The sequence below is a fragment of the Lissotriton vulgaris genome, chromosome 6 (assembly GCF_964263255.1).
Source record: "Lissotriton vulgaris chromosome 6, aLisVul1.2, whole genome shotgun sequence".
In the NCBI taxonomy this organism is placed as follows: Eukaryota; Metazoa; Chordata; class Amphibia; order Caudata; family Salamandridae; genus Lissotriton; species Lissotriton vulgaris.
Window position 1 is genome coordinate 813,308,822 of NC_141694.1, and position 16,179 is coordinate 813,325,000.

At 50.8% G+C, this 16,179-nt stretch overlaps 1 protein-coding gene across 2 annotated transcripts in view; it reads right to left on the reverse strand.

Moving 5' to 3' along the window:
• The window catches only part of LOC147708035 (adenylosuccinate synthetase isozyme 2), a 421,010-nt gene that overhangs the window by 19,419 nt on the left and 385,412 nt on the right, over positions 1-16,179 (reverse strand). The window lies entirely within an intron of this gene.

Here is a 16,179-nt window from a genome sequence, read left to right on the forward strand (position 1 = left end):
ACAATCTCACCAATGAAATGAGGGGGCAACGGTCTATTCATACTAAGCCAGTTGATCACCTTGTTTTTAAGTGAAGCAAAGGATTCTTGCACGTGCTCCCTCAAGGTTGGCACGCCAGCTAGAATGACCACTAAAGGACTGGCTTTGGGTGGGAGGTCCGGTGTTAGAAGTCTCCCACTCTTACTGAAACCTGCTTCTCCCTTCTCTTTGGACAGATAATCAGGTTCCTTAGATGTCTCCTGGCCTGCCATAGACCGGCGGCTAGGCGGTTTATTTACGGGCTTATCAGTATGGACAGATTTAATACCACCCTGACTTGCCTGTAGGGCGACATTAGAGGTAACTACATTTTTACTTACAGATTTATTAGTAGTTACCTGTGCAGCACCACAAGGGCCCCGTAGCTGATTAGCAATCGCAGGTGTCTTAAGTGTCTTAGCGGGCTCTCTAACAGTAAATAACTTGTCCAATGTGCTGCCGTTCCCTTTTACTAGTTTTTCTAGCTGATCTAGTTTGCTAATGATCATTCTAGTCTGTTCTACAAGGGGCAATATAAAAGATTTCATCATAACTTCTATTTTCCCCAAGAGCTCCTTATTTGTACTAAGTTCAGGATCTGGGATGGTATCGCCAGTCGATGCGCTAAGTAGTCGGGGGCTCCCTGCTAGATGGGTTAATTTAGGTATTTTAGCCAGGCTCCCCTTCTGGGCACCATCCCCTCTTTTCCTCTTGCTATTATTATTTTTATTTTTCTTCTTAGGACTAGGCTTGGGTTTCACTCTCGTAACCGGACTTGGTGTTACTTCCGGGGAGCTAAGTAATAAAGAGGGGGTAGGGGATAGTGGAGAATTTATAGAAATACCGAGCAGGGATAGAGACTCATGAGATCCACCAGGAGCTATACTAATTCTGTTGGAATTTAAAGTAGCATCTACAGCGTCTAACTCCTGTAACAGGGAGTCTGACATGGAGCGTTGGGCGGCAGTTAAGTCAGATGGTCCTGGATCAGGTGAAGCAGCTACCCCAATATGACCCAAGGATGAGCGCTTCCCTGTCACTGAATCTAGGGACAGTCTTTTTTCCGTCAGGGCTATTTCCTTTTCCAATATAACCGTAGCCCGTTTAAGAAATTGATCTATGGTCCCTGTTACTATCCCACCCGCAGTACTGAGGGTTACCTTCCTTCCCTTCCCTGAGCGGAGAACCATCGTATTCAAAACTGAATAGAATACAGTAAAAATGTAAAAATAAAATGAAAGGGACAGGGCCCGCCCTGGCCTCGTCCGGCCACAGACGGCCCGCCCTTTGCCTGGGCTTTGCCCCGTGCTCGACCCGCGCGCGTCCCGCGTGTCGCGGGTGAGACCAAGGCTTTATGGGAGATAAGGGGCAGGAAGAGAACCCAGGTGCGCTGGATGTTGCTGCGCACAGACTGCTGGTCCTCGCAGTCCCGCTCCTCTGGTCGGTGGAAAAGTGCTCCTGGTATCGGCCTCAGATCGCCGCAAGTCTTAAAAGAGTAAGTGTCAGGGCAAGGCTCAAAGATCTGTTTCGCCCCACATTCTGAATCACTGGGCAAGAGTCTCTGCTAAGAACCACGGCTGCGAGCGGCACCGCGGAGCAGGGGCTGCGAGAAGTTAAGTGCCTGCGAAGTAAGAGGGCGGGAAGAGAACCCAGGTGCGCTGGATGTTGCTGCGCACAGACTGCTGGTCTTCGCAGTCCCGTTCCTCTGGTCGGTGGAAAAGTGCTCCTGGTATCAGCCTCAGATCGCCGCAAGTCTTAAAAGAGTAAGTGTCAGGGCAAGGCTCAAAGATCCGTTTCTCCCCACGTTCTGAATCACTGGGCAAGAGTCTCTGCTAAGAACCACGGCTGCGAGTGGAATCATAGCCTGAACATCCCGGACTCGCTGCTCAGGAGGATAAACCTAAACTGCGTAGAATCCAGAACCGCTCCAATGAAGGGGAGCTTCTGAGAGGGACTCAAGTGCGACTTCGGCACATTGATGGAGAACCCCAGCAAGTGCAGGAGGTCGGCTGTAGTCTGAAGGTGGGTGACGACTGCTTGGGGCGAGCCCGCCTTCAACAACCAGTCGTCGACGTAGGGGAAGACTGACACCCCGATCTGCGCAGGTGAGCTGTGACTACCGCCATCACTTACGTGAACACCAGAGGGGCGCTAGTAAGGCCAAAGGGGAGCACGGCAAACTGAAAATGCTCCTGGCCTACCGTGAACCGCAGGTAACGCCGGCAGGACGGGAATGTGAAAATATGCGTCCTGCAAGTCTAACGCTACCATTCAGCCTCCAGGGTCGAGGGCAGCCAAGACCTGAGCCAGAGTCAACATCTTGAACTTCAAGATGGGGCGCAAGCCCCCTTTGTCCTTCTTGGGGACCAGAAAGTAGTGGGAATAACAACCACATCCTACTTCTGGCCCAGGAACGCGCTCGATGGCCCCCTTGGCCAAGAGGGCCATAACTTCCTGTTGGAGTAGCACAAAGTGATCTCCCGACATGCGCTGGAACTGAGGTGGCATGGATGGGGGGTACACTCGAAGGGGTTACCCCTTCGGACTAGTTGCAGCACCCACTTGTCGGAGGTGACAGAACGCGACTAGGTAAGGTGACACCGAATCCTGCCACCCACCGGCGTGGTGTGCACCCTGAAGCTCAGACTAAGAAGGTTTCGAGTTGGACGTCGTGGGGCGGAGGTGGGCTGATCCTCACGCCGGCCCCCGGAGCCACCCCGGCAGCCTCCACGCCCACAGGCTTGCTGAGATTGGTTCTGTGCAGGCTTTTGGCTGAACGAACGAGCAGGGGCGCCTCTGCCATGGCCACAAAAGGAATGAAAGGTAGACATGGCCGGGCGCACGGTGGAAAGACCCAAGGACTTGGCCGAAGCTGGAGAGTCCTTCAAACGCTTCAGTGCAGTGTCGGCCTTATCATCAAACAGGCGAGTGCCATCAAAAGGCATGTCCATGAGCGATCTCTGGACGTCCAGGGAGAACCAGGTGGATCTCAACCAGGCATGGCGACGAAGGGCCAAGGTCGTGGAGATTGCCCTACCGAGGGAGTCCGCGGTGTCCAAGCCACAACAAATGGTGAACTTAACTGCGTCCTTACCCTCAGCCACAGCCTGAGAAAACACAGCCTGGACCTCCTCCAGGCACTGAGGAATCACTTCAGCAATGGTATCCCACACCGCGTGGGAATTGGGGCCTAGAAGGGAGGCGGTGTTCACTGTCCGCAGTCCTAAGCTGGCCGAAGAGAACACCCGCTTGACAAACTGCTCTAATTTCTTAGAGTCCTTATCCGGCGGAGCCGTGGAAAAGGCACTCCAAGATGTAGAAGCTTAAATGTCCAGACTTTCAGGTGTAAGATGAGTGGTCTGGCGACATTCTTATGCGCATGCGTGAGGGCATCATTAAAAGGCAGCAGCGGCTCCGATGAAGTGGACACCAGCTGGAGCACCTCAGCGAGGAGGTTTGTCTTCAGGGTCACCGTGGGGAGATAGAGGTGAAAGACCTCAAAAGCGCGACGGAGCACCACCGTATACAAGGCGCCTTCCTCCATAGTAGGCGGGGAAGAGACAAGCCCCGGATCAGAGGAGACGTCTAGGCCACCGGCCTCCTCCATATCGTCCACCCAGTCCTGCTCAGAATCACACTGACGAGAAGTGGGTCCTCAAACCCTTCCCAGTCATCCTCTTCCGCCGGCGTCGGAAGCAGAGGCCTCTGCGGTGGGGCAGGGACTGGTGAGGGAATAAACGGCACCAAGAACGGCGCAGGTTCCCAATTCGGAACCCAGGCGGGGACAAATCCCTCCGTGAACCGAGGCAGAGGCGGAACCAGCATTATCCACTGCAGCGCCGCCGGCGGAGCAGAGGGCGGCGCTGGGGCCGGCAGCATGGTACCACTTGTGCTGAGGCCGGAGCCAGGGGCGCAAAATCCTGCGGCACCGGGGCTGGATCCACCAAAGAAGTCGCCGGACAAGCAGAATCCGGACACGGGACCGCGGGGCCCGGAGACGCACCGGCGGGAGCTCGAGGCCTAAACAGGCAGTCCATGGCAGCAAGGAACTCTTGCATTTGTGTGGGAGTCGCTGACGGACCCGGGTAAGGCGGGTAGGCAGAAGGACTCCCAGGCTCCAAAGGAGCCGCAGGAGCAGAGCCCCTGTCACCCTCATTCACATCTCGGGACCGACGGGGGGACGTCAGAGAGCGAAAACGCTTCTCCGACTTCTTTTTGTGCCTTTTCTTACCCGAATCCGAAGGGGAAGAGGAATGGTGGTGAGGACTCCGCGAGCGGTTACGGGAACAACCCCTGGATCTAGAACGGCGCGGGACGAGTGCCAAACTTCAAACAACTTCCGGCACCGTTCCCTCAGGGCCTTCGGGGCCATAGCCCTACAGTCCAGACAGGACCGGAAGTCATGGTCGCGCTCCAGGCAGTAGATACAGACGGCATGAGGGTCCGCCACCGACATATTGCAACGGCAGGTCCCGCAAGACTTAAAACCAGGGATTCCGACCAGTACCAGAGAAAACCAACATGAGACAAAACTCTCAAAAAGATAGTAAAAAAATGACTAGAGTACGTGCTCTAACCGGATCTGCGCTTACTGGCGCGGAAAAAGAAAGAACTGGCGTAAGCGTGCATGGGTGGCAACTAAGTAGTCTCCGTGACGTCATTTCGGTGCATACGACGCCAGCGATGGACGCGGAGCCGCAGGACGCCACCTACTGACGTGCAGGGGCACTGCTAAGCAAAACTTTCCAGATCCAGTCTGACGCCTGGGGATATTCTAAGGTAAAGAATTTATAACTAACGCGCCTTTCAGATCTTCAACATCATTGATAACATGACTGTAGCGTCTAAAATTACAAAAATTGATGACAACTGTGCATATCAGGGCATGAGTTATAGCTACTTTAGGGCACAAGGCTTATTTCTTTCTTTGTTCTTTTTTGTTGTTGCAGGGTTTACATTTGTTAGAGGCCTCTGTAGTAGGACCTAGCTGCTGAAGTAACCCAATGTGATGGCTCATACAACCACTGTGCAAAACCATGGTTGAAATCGGAAATATAATCAACTAGAAAGTTTAATAAATATAACTGCAGCGCAAGCTCAGTTTCCTCGAGTCAATGGGAAAAAATGAATTTGATGGTGAGATGGATAAAATGGCCAAGGTATCTGAGACAAGCAGCATGGGGTTTTGCCCTCAGTATGGCAATTTAGCACTGTTTACCAGTGACAAAATGCAAATATCACCACACATTGGAGTCGATGAAGCTACATGTACAATGGCTAAATTATTTTAACTACTGCACAAACTTCTTTATGCCCTTCATTTGCCACTACATGTAGAAATGGGTAAAATGTTCCACTACGCCATCACACCCTTTTCTTTTTAAAAGTCACTTGTGGTGGAGGAATCACAAGTACCACCTTCACAAGACTTCTGTACTGGTGAAAATCTACTTAAAGCTTTGAACTAGTAGTTAAAAAAAACATAAGTGTTCAGTTATCTTTAAGTACCTGAAAACAATGTTAGAAGACACAGGAAAGCTATTAGGGAAGAAGGAAATTAAACGGTGGAGGGGAGCTAAAGCAGGTGATCAAAATGACTACCACAGATAACTATTCGATTTTCCAAATTTTAAATGCAATAAAAAAGTTTAGATAGCTGAAAGTGTACAGAGTTATTTGTAGAACATACATACGTATGGCGCATGTGACTGGGTTGTCTTAGCACCAACACATTATTTTAAAATAACGGAGATAAAGTGTGTCTTGTCCTCAACATAGCATCCAGCATGCCCAATTATTTTGAAGTAAGAAGGATCACAAAAAGCAAGAGAACAATAGTTCCTGTTTTTTTTGTTTAAATTTGTTTATTGGGTTTTTCGGATTCATCAAAACAGTTCTAATTCAGTACATTAGTGGAATGCTGTGAGTACACAATACCAAATAAAAACCGGGTATACATTCACATGTATGTGCATTGTGTCGTTCGACCTTTCTGAAGTTGTTCTGTCCATTGTTATATACAGCATATTCCTGCAACGGCGACTTCATACACCTGACGATAGTGTAGATCTGTCTGTGGTAAGTGACCCGTCACTCTTAACGTGATAGCGGTCCTGTGATCTGTCGTCCGAGGTATAACTGAAGAGGTCGCCGTGATGTGTTTCCCCGAGTGTTGTCATATCAATCTTGTCTATAGGCATTCCCAATAAGCCTCTGGCGGGGGGGATACCCCATCCAGTCGAAACTTTCTAACTTTTCTAACCGTTGGAACAAGCCAGTGGGAAGGAGGAACCAAGGGGGAGCGGGGGTTTTCCAACTGCGCTGTGGTGGGGTTTCACTAATCACTGGGTGCATACTTCGGTAATGTGTTGGGAATCAGTAGCGTGCGTGGGGTGGCGGGGGCTGAGACTCATGTCTGTGTGACAGTTGTCTGTCTTGGTTGCGACGTCACTGGGATGCAGGGGCCCAGGGCGGTCGGTCGGGGCTGGGACTTTGAGGTCGCCGCTGTCTCCTGTGGGTTTGTTGCCTGCGTGAATTTGTGCATTAATTGTGCCCATTCTAGGGAGATAGGGTGTTTGCAGTGCCCCTTCAATTCTTCCTCCCGGAATGTCTCTTCCTCAGCTTTTCCCCATTTTTTCATGGCGCCTATCCAGGCTGCTTACGGAGGCCCCGCAGGGGCCCTCCAGTGCATGGCTATTCCCCTTTTTGCCAAGAGGATGGCTAGGGACATAAAAAGGTATTGTACTTTCTCGGTTTTCCGCCTACGGAAAATCCCGAGCGCACATGCCTCCCATGTGGACATAGTCGTGATGGTGGTGACTGCCGTGTGTCTCCGATGGACTCTATCCCAAAAACCACGGAGTGTGGGGCAGTCCCAGAACATGTGCTTGAAGTCTGCTGCTGGGGTTTGACAGCGGGGGCATGCAAAGTGTGTGTCTGGGAAGAATTGGTGTAGGCGGTGCGGTGTGAGATAGGCCCTATAGAGGATATTAAACTGTATGTTTCGGAATCATGCATTTCTGGAGACTTTTTTGGGATATTCCAATGCTGTGTTCCATTCTTTGTCATGAACTACCCTACCTATGTCCGTTTCCCACTTCTGGCGTAAGGGCTGAAGGGACGGGAGGATTAGAGCACGTACTGCTTTGTATAGCCAGGTGACCAAATGACGCCCCACTCCCATATGCAATATCGCGTGGATCACTGGGTGTGTTGGGGGTTCCCCTGTGTTAGGATTCCAGTACCCACGACTGCTATCCAGCATCTGTCTGTGAATTAGAAATTGCCCGGGTAGGAGATCATACTGCTCTATCATCTGATCGTATGTTTTCAACTGTCCCTCTTCGAAGAATGATACTACCTCTGTAACTGCCAAATCTGTCCATACTCGGAGCGCACCGGGTGTGTAGTACATGCCCCCTCGTGGAAAACCCACCAGTGGTAGCAAGGGTGAGTATGGGGGCTGTGTTTTAGACATACGGTGTATGCGCATCATGCAGGTGCGGGCTATGGACATCTGTAGTGGCCGTGTGCGCATGGGTTTAGTACCCGGCAGCAGCATTCTATGGATTGCTGGTTGTGGCATGGGACCCTCCGCGGTGATTGTTTCTCCTATGTGGCGCCCCGCCGTCCAATATGATAGCCATTGGAGCTGTGCCGCTAAGTACGCTTCAAAGGCCGGTGCTCCCAAGCCTCCCTCTGTCGTAGGTAGGTATAGCGTTGACAACGCGACCCGTCGTTGCCCACCGCCCCATATAAGTTCCGTGAGGAGACTGTCTAGCTCTTTAAAAAACGGTCTCAGTGGAATCACTAGGAGGTTAGTGAAATGGTACAATAATCTGGGGACCATTATCATTTTTGCCAGGGCCACTCGGCCTATGGGCGCCAGCGGTAAGGTTTTCCAAAATCCTACTGCCACTCTGAGGCCTGCCAGGGTTTTACGATGGTATCCCTCATACAGATCCTCCGGGGTGTGATACAGTCTCACTCCCAGATACCGGGGGTCCTCCGCGTTCCACACGAGAGACTGGGCACCGATCCAGGCATAAAAGGGGGCCATATGTGGGCTCAGCGGGTAGAGCGAGGATTTTTCCCAATTCACCTTGAGGCCCGAGATGTCCGCGAAGTCCTCCAGTGTTCTCCAAATGGCCGTTAGGTCGCTGGTGGCGTCCCGGACATATATTAGGAGGTCGTCCGCATACAAGGACACACAGTGCATTGTGCCTGCCAGGGGAATTCCCCAGTCCTCTCCCTCCCGTCGCAGGCGGATTGCTAGGGTTTCGACCGCTAGGGCGAACAGGAGGGGTGACAGTGGGCACCCCTGCCTGGTACCTCTCCACCGCGAACTCCGGGGAAATGTAGTTGCCCATTCGGACTCGGGAGGTGAGGCGCGTGTACAGGAGCCTTGTGTACGCTGACAGACCCGGGCCGATATTGCTCCTTCGGAGGACCTCAAATAAATACTGCCATAATAGGGTGTTGAATGCCTTTTCGAGATCGAAAATTAGGCATGCCGCGTTGGGGAATCTCCCCCCAGTCGTGTCCTGAATATGGAACAGTCAGCGTATGTTTTGCACGTGTTGCGGTTTGGAACGAACCCACATTGGTCCGGGTGCACCAACGGAGTTAGGATTTGGGCGTATCTCTCTGCCAGTATTTTACCTAATATTTTGCAGTCCGTGTTGAGTAACGTGATCGGTCTGTAGGAAGACGGGAGTGTAGAGTCTCTGTGTGGTTTCAGAAAGGTAACTATAATCGAGTTCCTAAGGGAACCTGGTAATTCCCCCTTCACGAGTGCTTCATTAAACATGATAACCATTCGTGGAACCAGATGGGCCGAGAAGGTGCTATAATATTCAAGTGGAAAGCCATCCATCCCTGGGGCCTTGTTCCTAGCCAGTGTCCTTATCGCCTGTTTGACCTCTTCAGGCCGTATCTTTTTCTCTAGCCCTTTCTTATCCTCTTGTGGGACCTGGGGGAGTGTCAGTGCATGGAAAAATCTGGCTATTGCTTAGGGGTCTTCGTGACTCAGGCATCTAGTAGTGCCCATTGTCTCACCCATACATTGAAGAGTTCTGTTTGTTTATGGAGTGGTGAATGTGCCGGTGGGTGGGGGGGGGGCTTGATCGGTCCAAGTCTGTGTCTAAGACGCAGTTGTAATCCCCGCCTAATATCCAGGGGGGGGGGTGTATGGTGAGCCAGTGTTTTCGCGAGGCTGCTCCAAAACACGTTCTGCTCTACATTAGGGGCATAGATACTGCCTATCAGTACTGATTGCCCGTCTAATAGTCCCTCCAGCAGCACATATCGCCCCTCCCTATCTACGACCCTGACCTGTTCTTTAAAAGGGGTACCTGGCCTGATCTAGATTAATGTCCCTCTGGCGAACGCGGAGTACCCAGTGGCACAGACTGTGCCCCTCCATTTCCTCTAAGCGCTCGACCTCTACTGTCGTCAGATGGGTCTCTTGTAAGAGGGTTATGTGCGCCCGCTGCCTTTTTAGATAGGCATACACTGCGTAGCGCTTACTTGCCGTGTGCAGTCCCCTCACGTTCAGTGTAATAAATGTGATGTCTGTGTTCGGGGTTCTCGTCATGTCTGTGACTACTCACGTATGCCTCCATTCCACCCTGTTCCAGCACATAATTAGGGCCTCCCCCGCCCACAAGATCGCCCCCCCCCCCACATGCCCAATAGCAGTCCAGCTGTTTGCTCCCACATGAGTATTAGGGAAAGAATGGGGACCATTCTTGTCGGGTTTCCGCCGCTGCTCGCAAGGCTTTCCTGCGGTCCGCGATTATTTGTTCCAGGTCCGAAGAAGTTCTAATGTTGGGGACCGACGGTCGGTTCAGCTATGTGAGGGCGACCCGTTTAGAGCGCAGTCTTCGCTTATTGGGGAGTTTATGCAGTGGTGTGGCTCGTCGTTCAGGTAGGTTATCACTGTGGCGCTCCAACCAATTTCTCGCCTCCGCTGGGTCTGTGAAGAAGTGCATTGATCCTCCATGTATAATTTTAAGGCAGGCTGGGAAGAGGAGCGCATACTGCACGTTGTTTTGCCGTAGTGTTTGTTTTACCGCTTGAAATGTGGCACGTTGGCGCTGTACTGCCTGGGAATAGTCCGGGAACAACATTACGTGTTTGTATTCCACTCTGAGTGTTCTCGCTTGTCTGGCTGCTCGTAGTACTGTATCCCTATCTTGATAATGCAGCAATTTGAGCAAAAACAGTCGGGTGGGGAGCCCGCGGGCGGTCTTCGGGCCGGAACTCTATGCGCTTTTTCCACTGAAAAGAATGGTGTTAGGTCCTGGGCCTGTGTGAAAGTCTTTATCCAAGTTTCGATATGTCGTATGGGGTCTGCCCCTTCCACTCCTTCTGGTAAGTTGAGGACCCTTATGTTGCTCCGGCGGGAGCGGCCCTCCAAATCATCGGTCTTGTGCTCCAGGGATTTCACTTTGCTCTGTAGCTCTTTGATGGCCTCTTGATGCATCTGTACATGCGGCTCCATTCCCTGCAGCGTTTTTTCCCCTTGATTTACTTTTTCGGCCAATTTCTTGTGATCATCTCTCAGTAGGTTAAGGTCTGCAGCGAGCTCTCCAAATTTACTCTCCATGGACAGCCGGGAGTGCTCTATGGCTGCCAGTACTTTGTCCAACTTGGGCGACATATCTTCTTCACGTGACGGTTCTCCAGTCTGTTGTCTCCCCGAGGGTTCTGGGGAGGGCAATCTTCTCACTGCCGGTTCTGGCGCCGCGGTCACTGTTCGCTGCTGTCTCCCTATTTCCACCTCCTTTAATCGACGAACCCCGATGGCGGGTCCCGTGTGGCTAGGCCCCTCGGAACTCTCGCGGGGGGCATAAACCGTCTCCTCCGCACCCTCTCAGCAGTTCTTGCCCGGTTCCGTGCGATGGAGAGGCCTATGCGGCTGTTCGGTGGCAGGCGGCACCCACCGCCACCCGTAGCTGGGTAGTGTTCTGATCTGCCGCACTCACGGGGTCCTGCGGCGGATGGGGGGTCTTCAAATCTACCCAGGGTTCTCTTGCGCCCCTTGTTCTGGCACGTCACCCAAGCTCTTCGTCGGCACGCGCCGCAGGGGCAACCGCCGAACACAGGCCCCGGTCCGCCCCGATCTTCTCAGCAGAGGCCCATGTGTACCGCCATTTTGTGGAGGCCCGGGCGGTTATGCACAGCGTCCTGACCTTCTGCGCCAGTGGTTATTTGGGGGACCGGGAGGGGGGTCCCAGGGCCGCACTTCGTCTCTTGGGATAATGCCGGGGGGTCTCCTCTTCCGGTCCGGACCACCCCTGAGGTGGTTGCTGTAGTTCCCTACTGTCGGGGGCCGCCACTGCAGGGCCTTCGTCACCGCGCCAGTGATACACGAATGTGTGCGGGACGTTGTCACCAATGTCGACCGCCGCCACTCGTTCTGTGTTCAGGTGGGCAGCCTCGGGGGCACTCCGGGCACCGTTCTCGGTTCACTCTTCCCCGGGGGGAACCGCCGTGGGATCCGGCTCAGGCAAGGTATCAGCGCTCCCTCCCTGGGCCGATGATGGCGGGGGGGGGGGTAGGGGGGGGGGGGTTGGAAGTTCCACTTGGGGGAGGTGGGGGCCGTCCCGGTCTTCTCTCCGCCGCCCCCTAGCTCCGTTGCGCAGCCTCACCGCACCGGTGGTCCCGGCGCCCAGTCTCCTTTTCATTTATTTTGTGCCTTTTCGGTTGCAGGTGTGCCCGCCTTCTCAGTCACCCGGGGGCCATCCTGGGAGGCGCAAATCATACACGCCACGCTCCCCCTGGACCTCCGAGGTCCTACGAGGTACTCACGGCAACGTTGGGGCTGCGCGGGTCCGGTAACGGAACAGCCGTCTCCGTGTCATTGGGCTGCGCAGTGCCCACAGCCGTCGGATTCTCCTCCTCCGGTCCCCTCAAGGTCGGGAGATGGGCGCCGCCATTTTGGGTGTGCCTGGGTGCCAACGGACCAGCCCTGCACTCCTCCTCCCGCTCCGTCCAGGTGAGGTTCGGGGACACCGCTGACATCCTCATGGGCTCCCTGCTAGATCGCGGAGCAAATCGGAGCGTTTATGGCATTCTGTGCTTAACTAGGCAAGATGCTCGTGGGAAGCCGATCGGAGCACTGAGAGAGTGCGTCCGCCATCTTGGCTGTCTTGTCCACGCCCCCGAACAATAGTTCCTGTTGATGCTATTTTTGTCCCCCTGTGGCTACTACATAGGTCTGTAAGAGAAAACGCTTGGTTTCAAGAGGACAGCACCATTTGTGCATTGGGCAGGGACCGTAATCTTTGAAACAATCTCGTTAAACTATTCTTACACAGTGGGTTTTTTTTTTGTTCTACAGATAGAACATCTCTATTTCAATGACTTGGTCTTCCACATAGTAGCATGTTAAATTGCCTTCTTTCAAGCAAATTTGCAGAAAGGAATAAGAAGGCCCAAATACAATCATAAGAGTTTAATATATTTAGCATCAATTTTGTATTTTATGTTCTTCCTAGAGAACAAATCCACTAAATCTTCAGATTTCTCCACATCAATTACAATTATCACAAATGGAAACTTGGGCAACAGAGCAGCACAAAGCATCTTTAGATGTTTACCTCACATTTAAGACCACAAAGGCGAGATGGAAAAATAACTACAGCAACGTGATCCTCTGCTCACACCTCGGAGTCCAGTATTGCTCTGGGACCATTAACAATAGCATATTTAAAGTCGTACATAAGAGTTATCATAATTTCTGACTCTTATAATAATTATATTTGGCTGTTAGTGGACTTAGTATCTGGGCTACAAAAAGGTTTTCTATGCAAGAATATACCTGGCTAAATCAAGTTAATTTCATTAATGGACAGAAGGGGGAGTGGGGGGGGAATGTAGAGGGAAGAAGAGACTATGATTGGAGAGGGAAAGAGTGAAATGTTGGAACAACCTGTTTGGTTAATTTTGATTTCTCTTCAACTTGTTTGGGTTGCAAAACTCTCGGGAAAGACAGTGTGACGTTCAATTTCTGTGAAGCTCAGAGGATAACAGTTATGATTAGCCTTAGCTAACTTATCAATCTACCAGTGAGGTTCTCAAGACGCAGGAGACGCAAGCTTCTTCCTGGTACTCCGTACATACGAACAGCCAGGTCTTTAGTCCTTTCCTGAAATCCTGGAGCGATGAAGCGGTCCTAAGGTGCAGAGGAAGGACGTTCCAGGCATTGGCTGCCAAGTGAGTGAAGGAGCGTCCTCTGCAGTATGCTCGGCCAATACGGGGGTGTCTGCGAGGGAGAGGGATTGCAGGTGTCTGGTCGATTGGCGGAAGGTCATTTGTTTGTTGATGTACGATCGTCCTTCATTGTGCGGGGCTTTGAATGGGTGGGTCAAAATCTTGAACTGGCAACTCTTCTGAATCAAGAGTCAGTGTAGCTTCTTGAGATGTGGAGAGATGTGAATCCATCTGGGGAGGCTGAGGAAGAGTCTTGCCGCTTAATTTTGTATTGTTGTAATCTCTTCAGGAGTGGTGGAGTGATTCCTTTGTAGTGTGTTCCCATAGTCTAGCCTGCTGGTGACGAGGTCCTGAGTGATGGTCTCATGTTGATTAGGAGCCACCTGAAGATCTCACGGAGCATGAGGGGGTCTTCCTTGATTCCAATTTGGTGGAGTCTGTTGATCAAAATGTGGTGGGAGGTGGTGTGGAAGGCAGTTGACAGGTCCAAGAGGATGAGGACTGCTGTTTCACTGCGGTCAAGGAGCACCCTGAGGTAACTGGTGGCTGTGCTCAAGGCTGTCTCGATAATGTGGTTGGCTCGTAATCCATATTGAGAGGGGTCCAGAAGGGAGGTAGCTGGGGCAGTAGTTTTTCGCTTCTGCTGGGTCAGTGGATGGTTTCTTCAGGAGGGTTAAACTTCAGTATGTTTACAGTCCTCATGGAAGAAGGGAGTGGTGATGGAGACGTTCAGGACTTTCATGAGCTTGTAGCCAATTGTCTTGCTCTCGAGGTTGAAGATGTGGTGGGGACATGGGTCCGTGGGAGCACAAGTGTATGTAGTTCATAATGGAGATTGTGGCTTGAGTAGTGAGAGAGTCCCAATGGGCGATTAGGTGTTTTAGTTTTGTTATCCAGGGTGCGAGTAGGGATGGGGTTAGAAGTTCTCATGGACGGTTGAGATCTTGTCATGGAGGAAGTCTGACAAGGTGTCACACAGTTCTTGGGAGGAGGTGATGTCATTCCCGGTGGCTGCAGGGTTGGAGAGCTCCTTCATGATGGCAAAGAGCTCCTTGCTGCGGTTTGTGCTGGTTTTATGGTCTTTATTATCGAAGCGAAATCTTGTAAAACAGGTGAACAGATCACAGCGAGAGGATGTAGCCTTACGGCTAGAGCGGTCAACCTCGAAGCTGGAGAACTGGGTTCGAGTCTCGGCAACAACGCTCAATATCCTGTGATTCAGGGCAAATCACTTAATCTTCCCATGCCTGTGTCCTTCTGTAACAAAACTGGTGCTTTTGTAAAGCGCTCGGATACCCGATTCGGGTCTAGTTCGCGCTATACAAAACAAAACAAAAAAAACAATCATAATACTCTCCCATTATAAAATTTGCATGAAAAATGGTTGATATCCCAACTTGTGCAATATGAACAAAACTTCAAAAATTAAGACATTCATCCACACATGCATCACAATTTGTTGAACACAATTAGTAAATACACAATTTGTGTCTTTCCTTGTGAAATAGGTTTCAACTAATCACTCAAGAAGGGTTAGTGTTACTCACATGGTGTGACTGATAATGAAGAGTTTAGGTTAGTTAGGTTACGGTGTGCCCGTCTGCCCTTCTCTGACCGTTCCAAAGTTCTTCAATTATGTTTTGAATTCTTGTCTGTCCGCAAACTATGGATATTACATGAAGAAAATAGGCTCTTTTAGTATTTCAAGAGCTTTCCAACAATTTTTAGGAGTCTTTATTGCCGGATCTTTATTCAGGAACTTTTTTGTATTTTAGTTAAGTTGCTCTAACACCTTAGCTAGAAAAGGGTTAGTTGGCCCAATAAATATTTTTAAAAATTTAGGAACTGGAATGTCTTGAAAAATGTACATGCAATGGTTTTCAGAGGAGAGAAAGTGTGTGTCTGTTATTCACTGTGAAAATTAGCCTGGGTTTTAGTGATTAGTGGTTGGACAAGTCAATTTTTTATCTTGGTATTCTTAATGGTGTATTTGGTTTTAGCATAATTATACAACAAATTCAAAGACACTTCCGTTTCTACTTCTCCTAACTATTAGAATATAAAATAATATAAGTTATATACCATTGATCTCAAGGTATTCATCCAACTACAGACATTTCCCCATCATGTCTCACCATGGAGATAGAATTGAGAGAGGTCACGGGAATCAGACAGGAAATTGCTTCAGAACAACTTCCAGGAAACATATACATATTTTGCTATCTCTCAAGCAATAGCTTGGACTGGCTTTTCGGTCCAGCTCCAGTTCAACGACTAACACTTTGCTCTGCATAAGCGTTCAGAATCCTTTATTTTTGTATGGGGAGGGCACTGTGGTAAAATTGTTGTGATGAAAGAGACCCAATTAACCCCTTGCATGCAGGTTTATTTCTTGCGTTGTGTGGGAGAAATAAACGGCCGGCAGAATTCGGACGGCTCCCGGCCGTCGTGCGCACACGCCTACCGTGATGCATGACGGCCGGGAGCAATCATGAGCATACAAGGGGTTGAAGTTTAGTAAAAAGACACTGGACCTTTATGCTCTCAATTGTTTAGATACTCCTCAGTACGCCAATGACTGCTTTCCTACATCCTCTTTGGCAAAAAAAAGAAATTGCTTTAGGGCAGAATGAGAAATCTGTGTGTTAGGTTTGGTGAAGTGCACTCATATGCAGTGACACTTAATCCTTAAGACCTACTTGACACCGACAAGGAGTTCAGGGGCCCCAGTGCTTAATTGGTAAAAGAAATTGTGCAGGAGCGCAAGGTTTTGCTCAGAAGCCCGCGGTCAGTGCAATCTAATGGTGCCGAATACCAAGGTTGGGTAGTCTTGATTTCACCTCATGCCTATATTTCCACCACCTGACACTTCCTGCTCCTTTCTTTCACTCTGGCAGATCAGTTGGAGCAGGGGAGGTTTGAGGTGGGGTGAGGCAGGGGGGT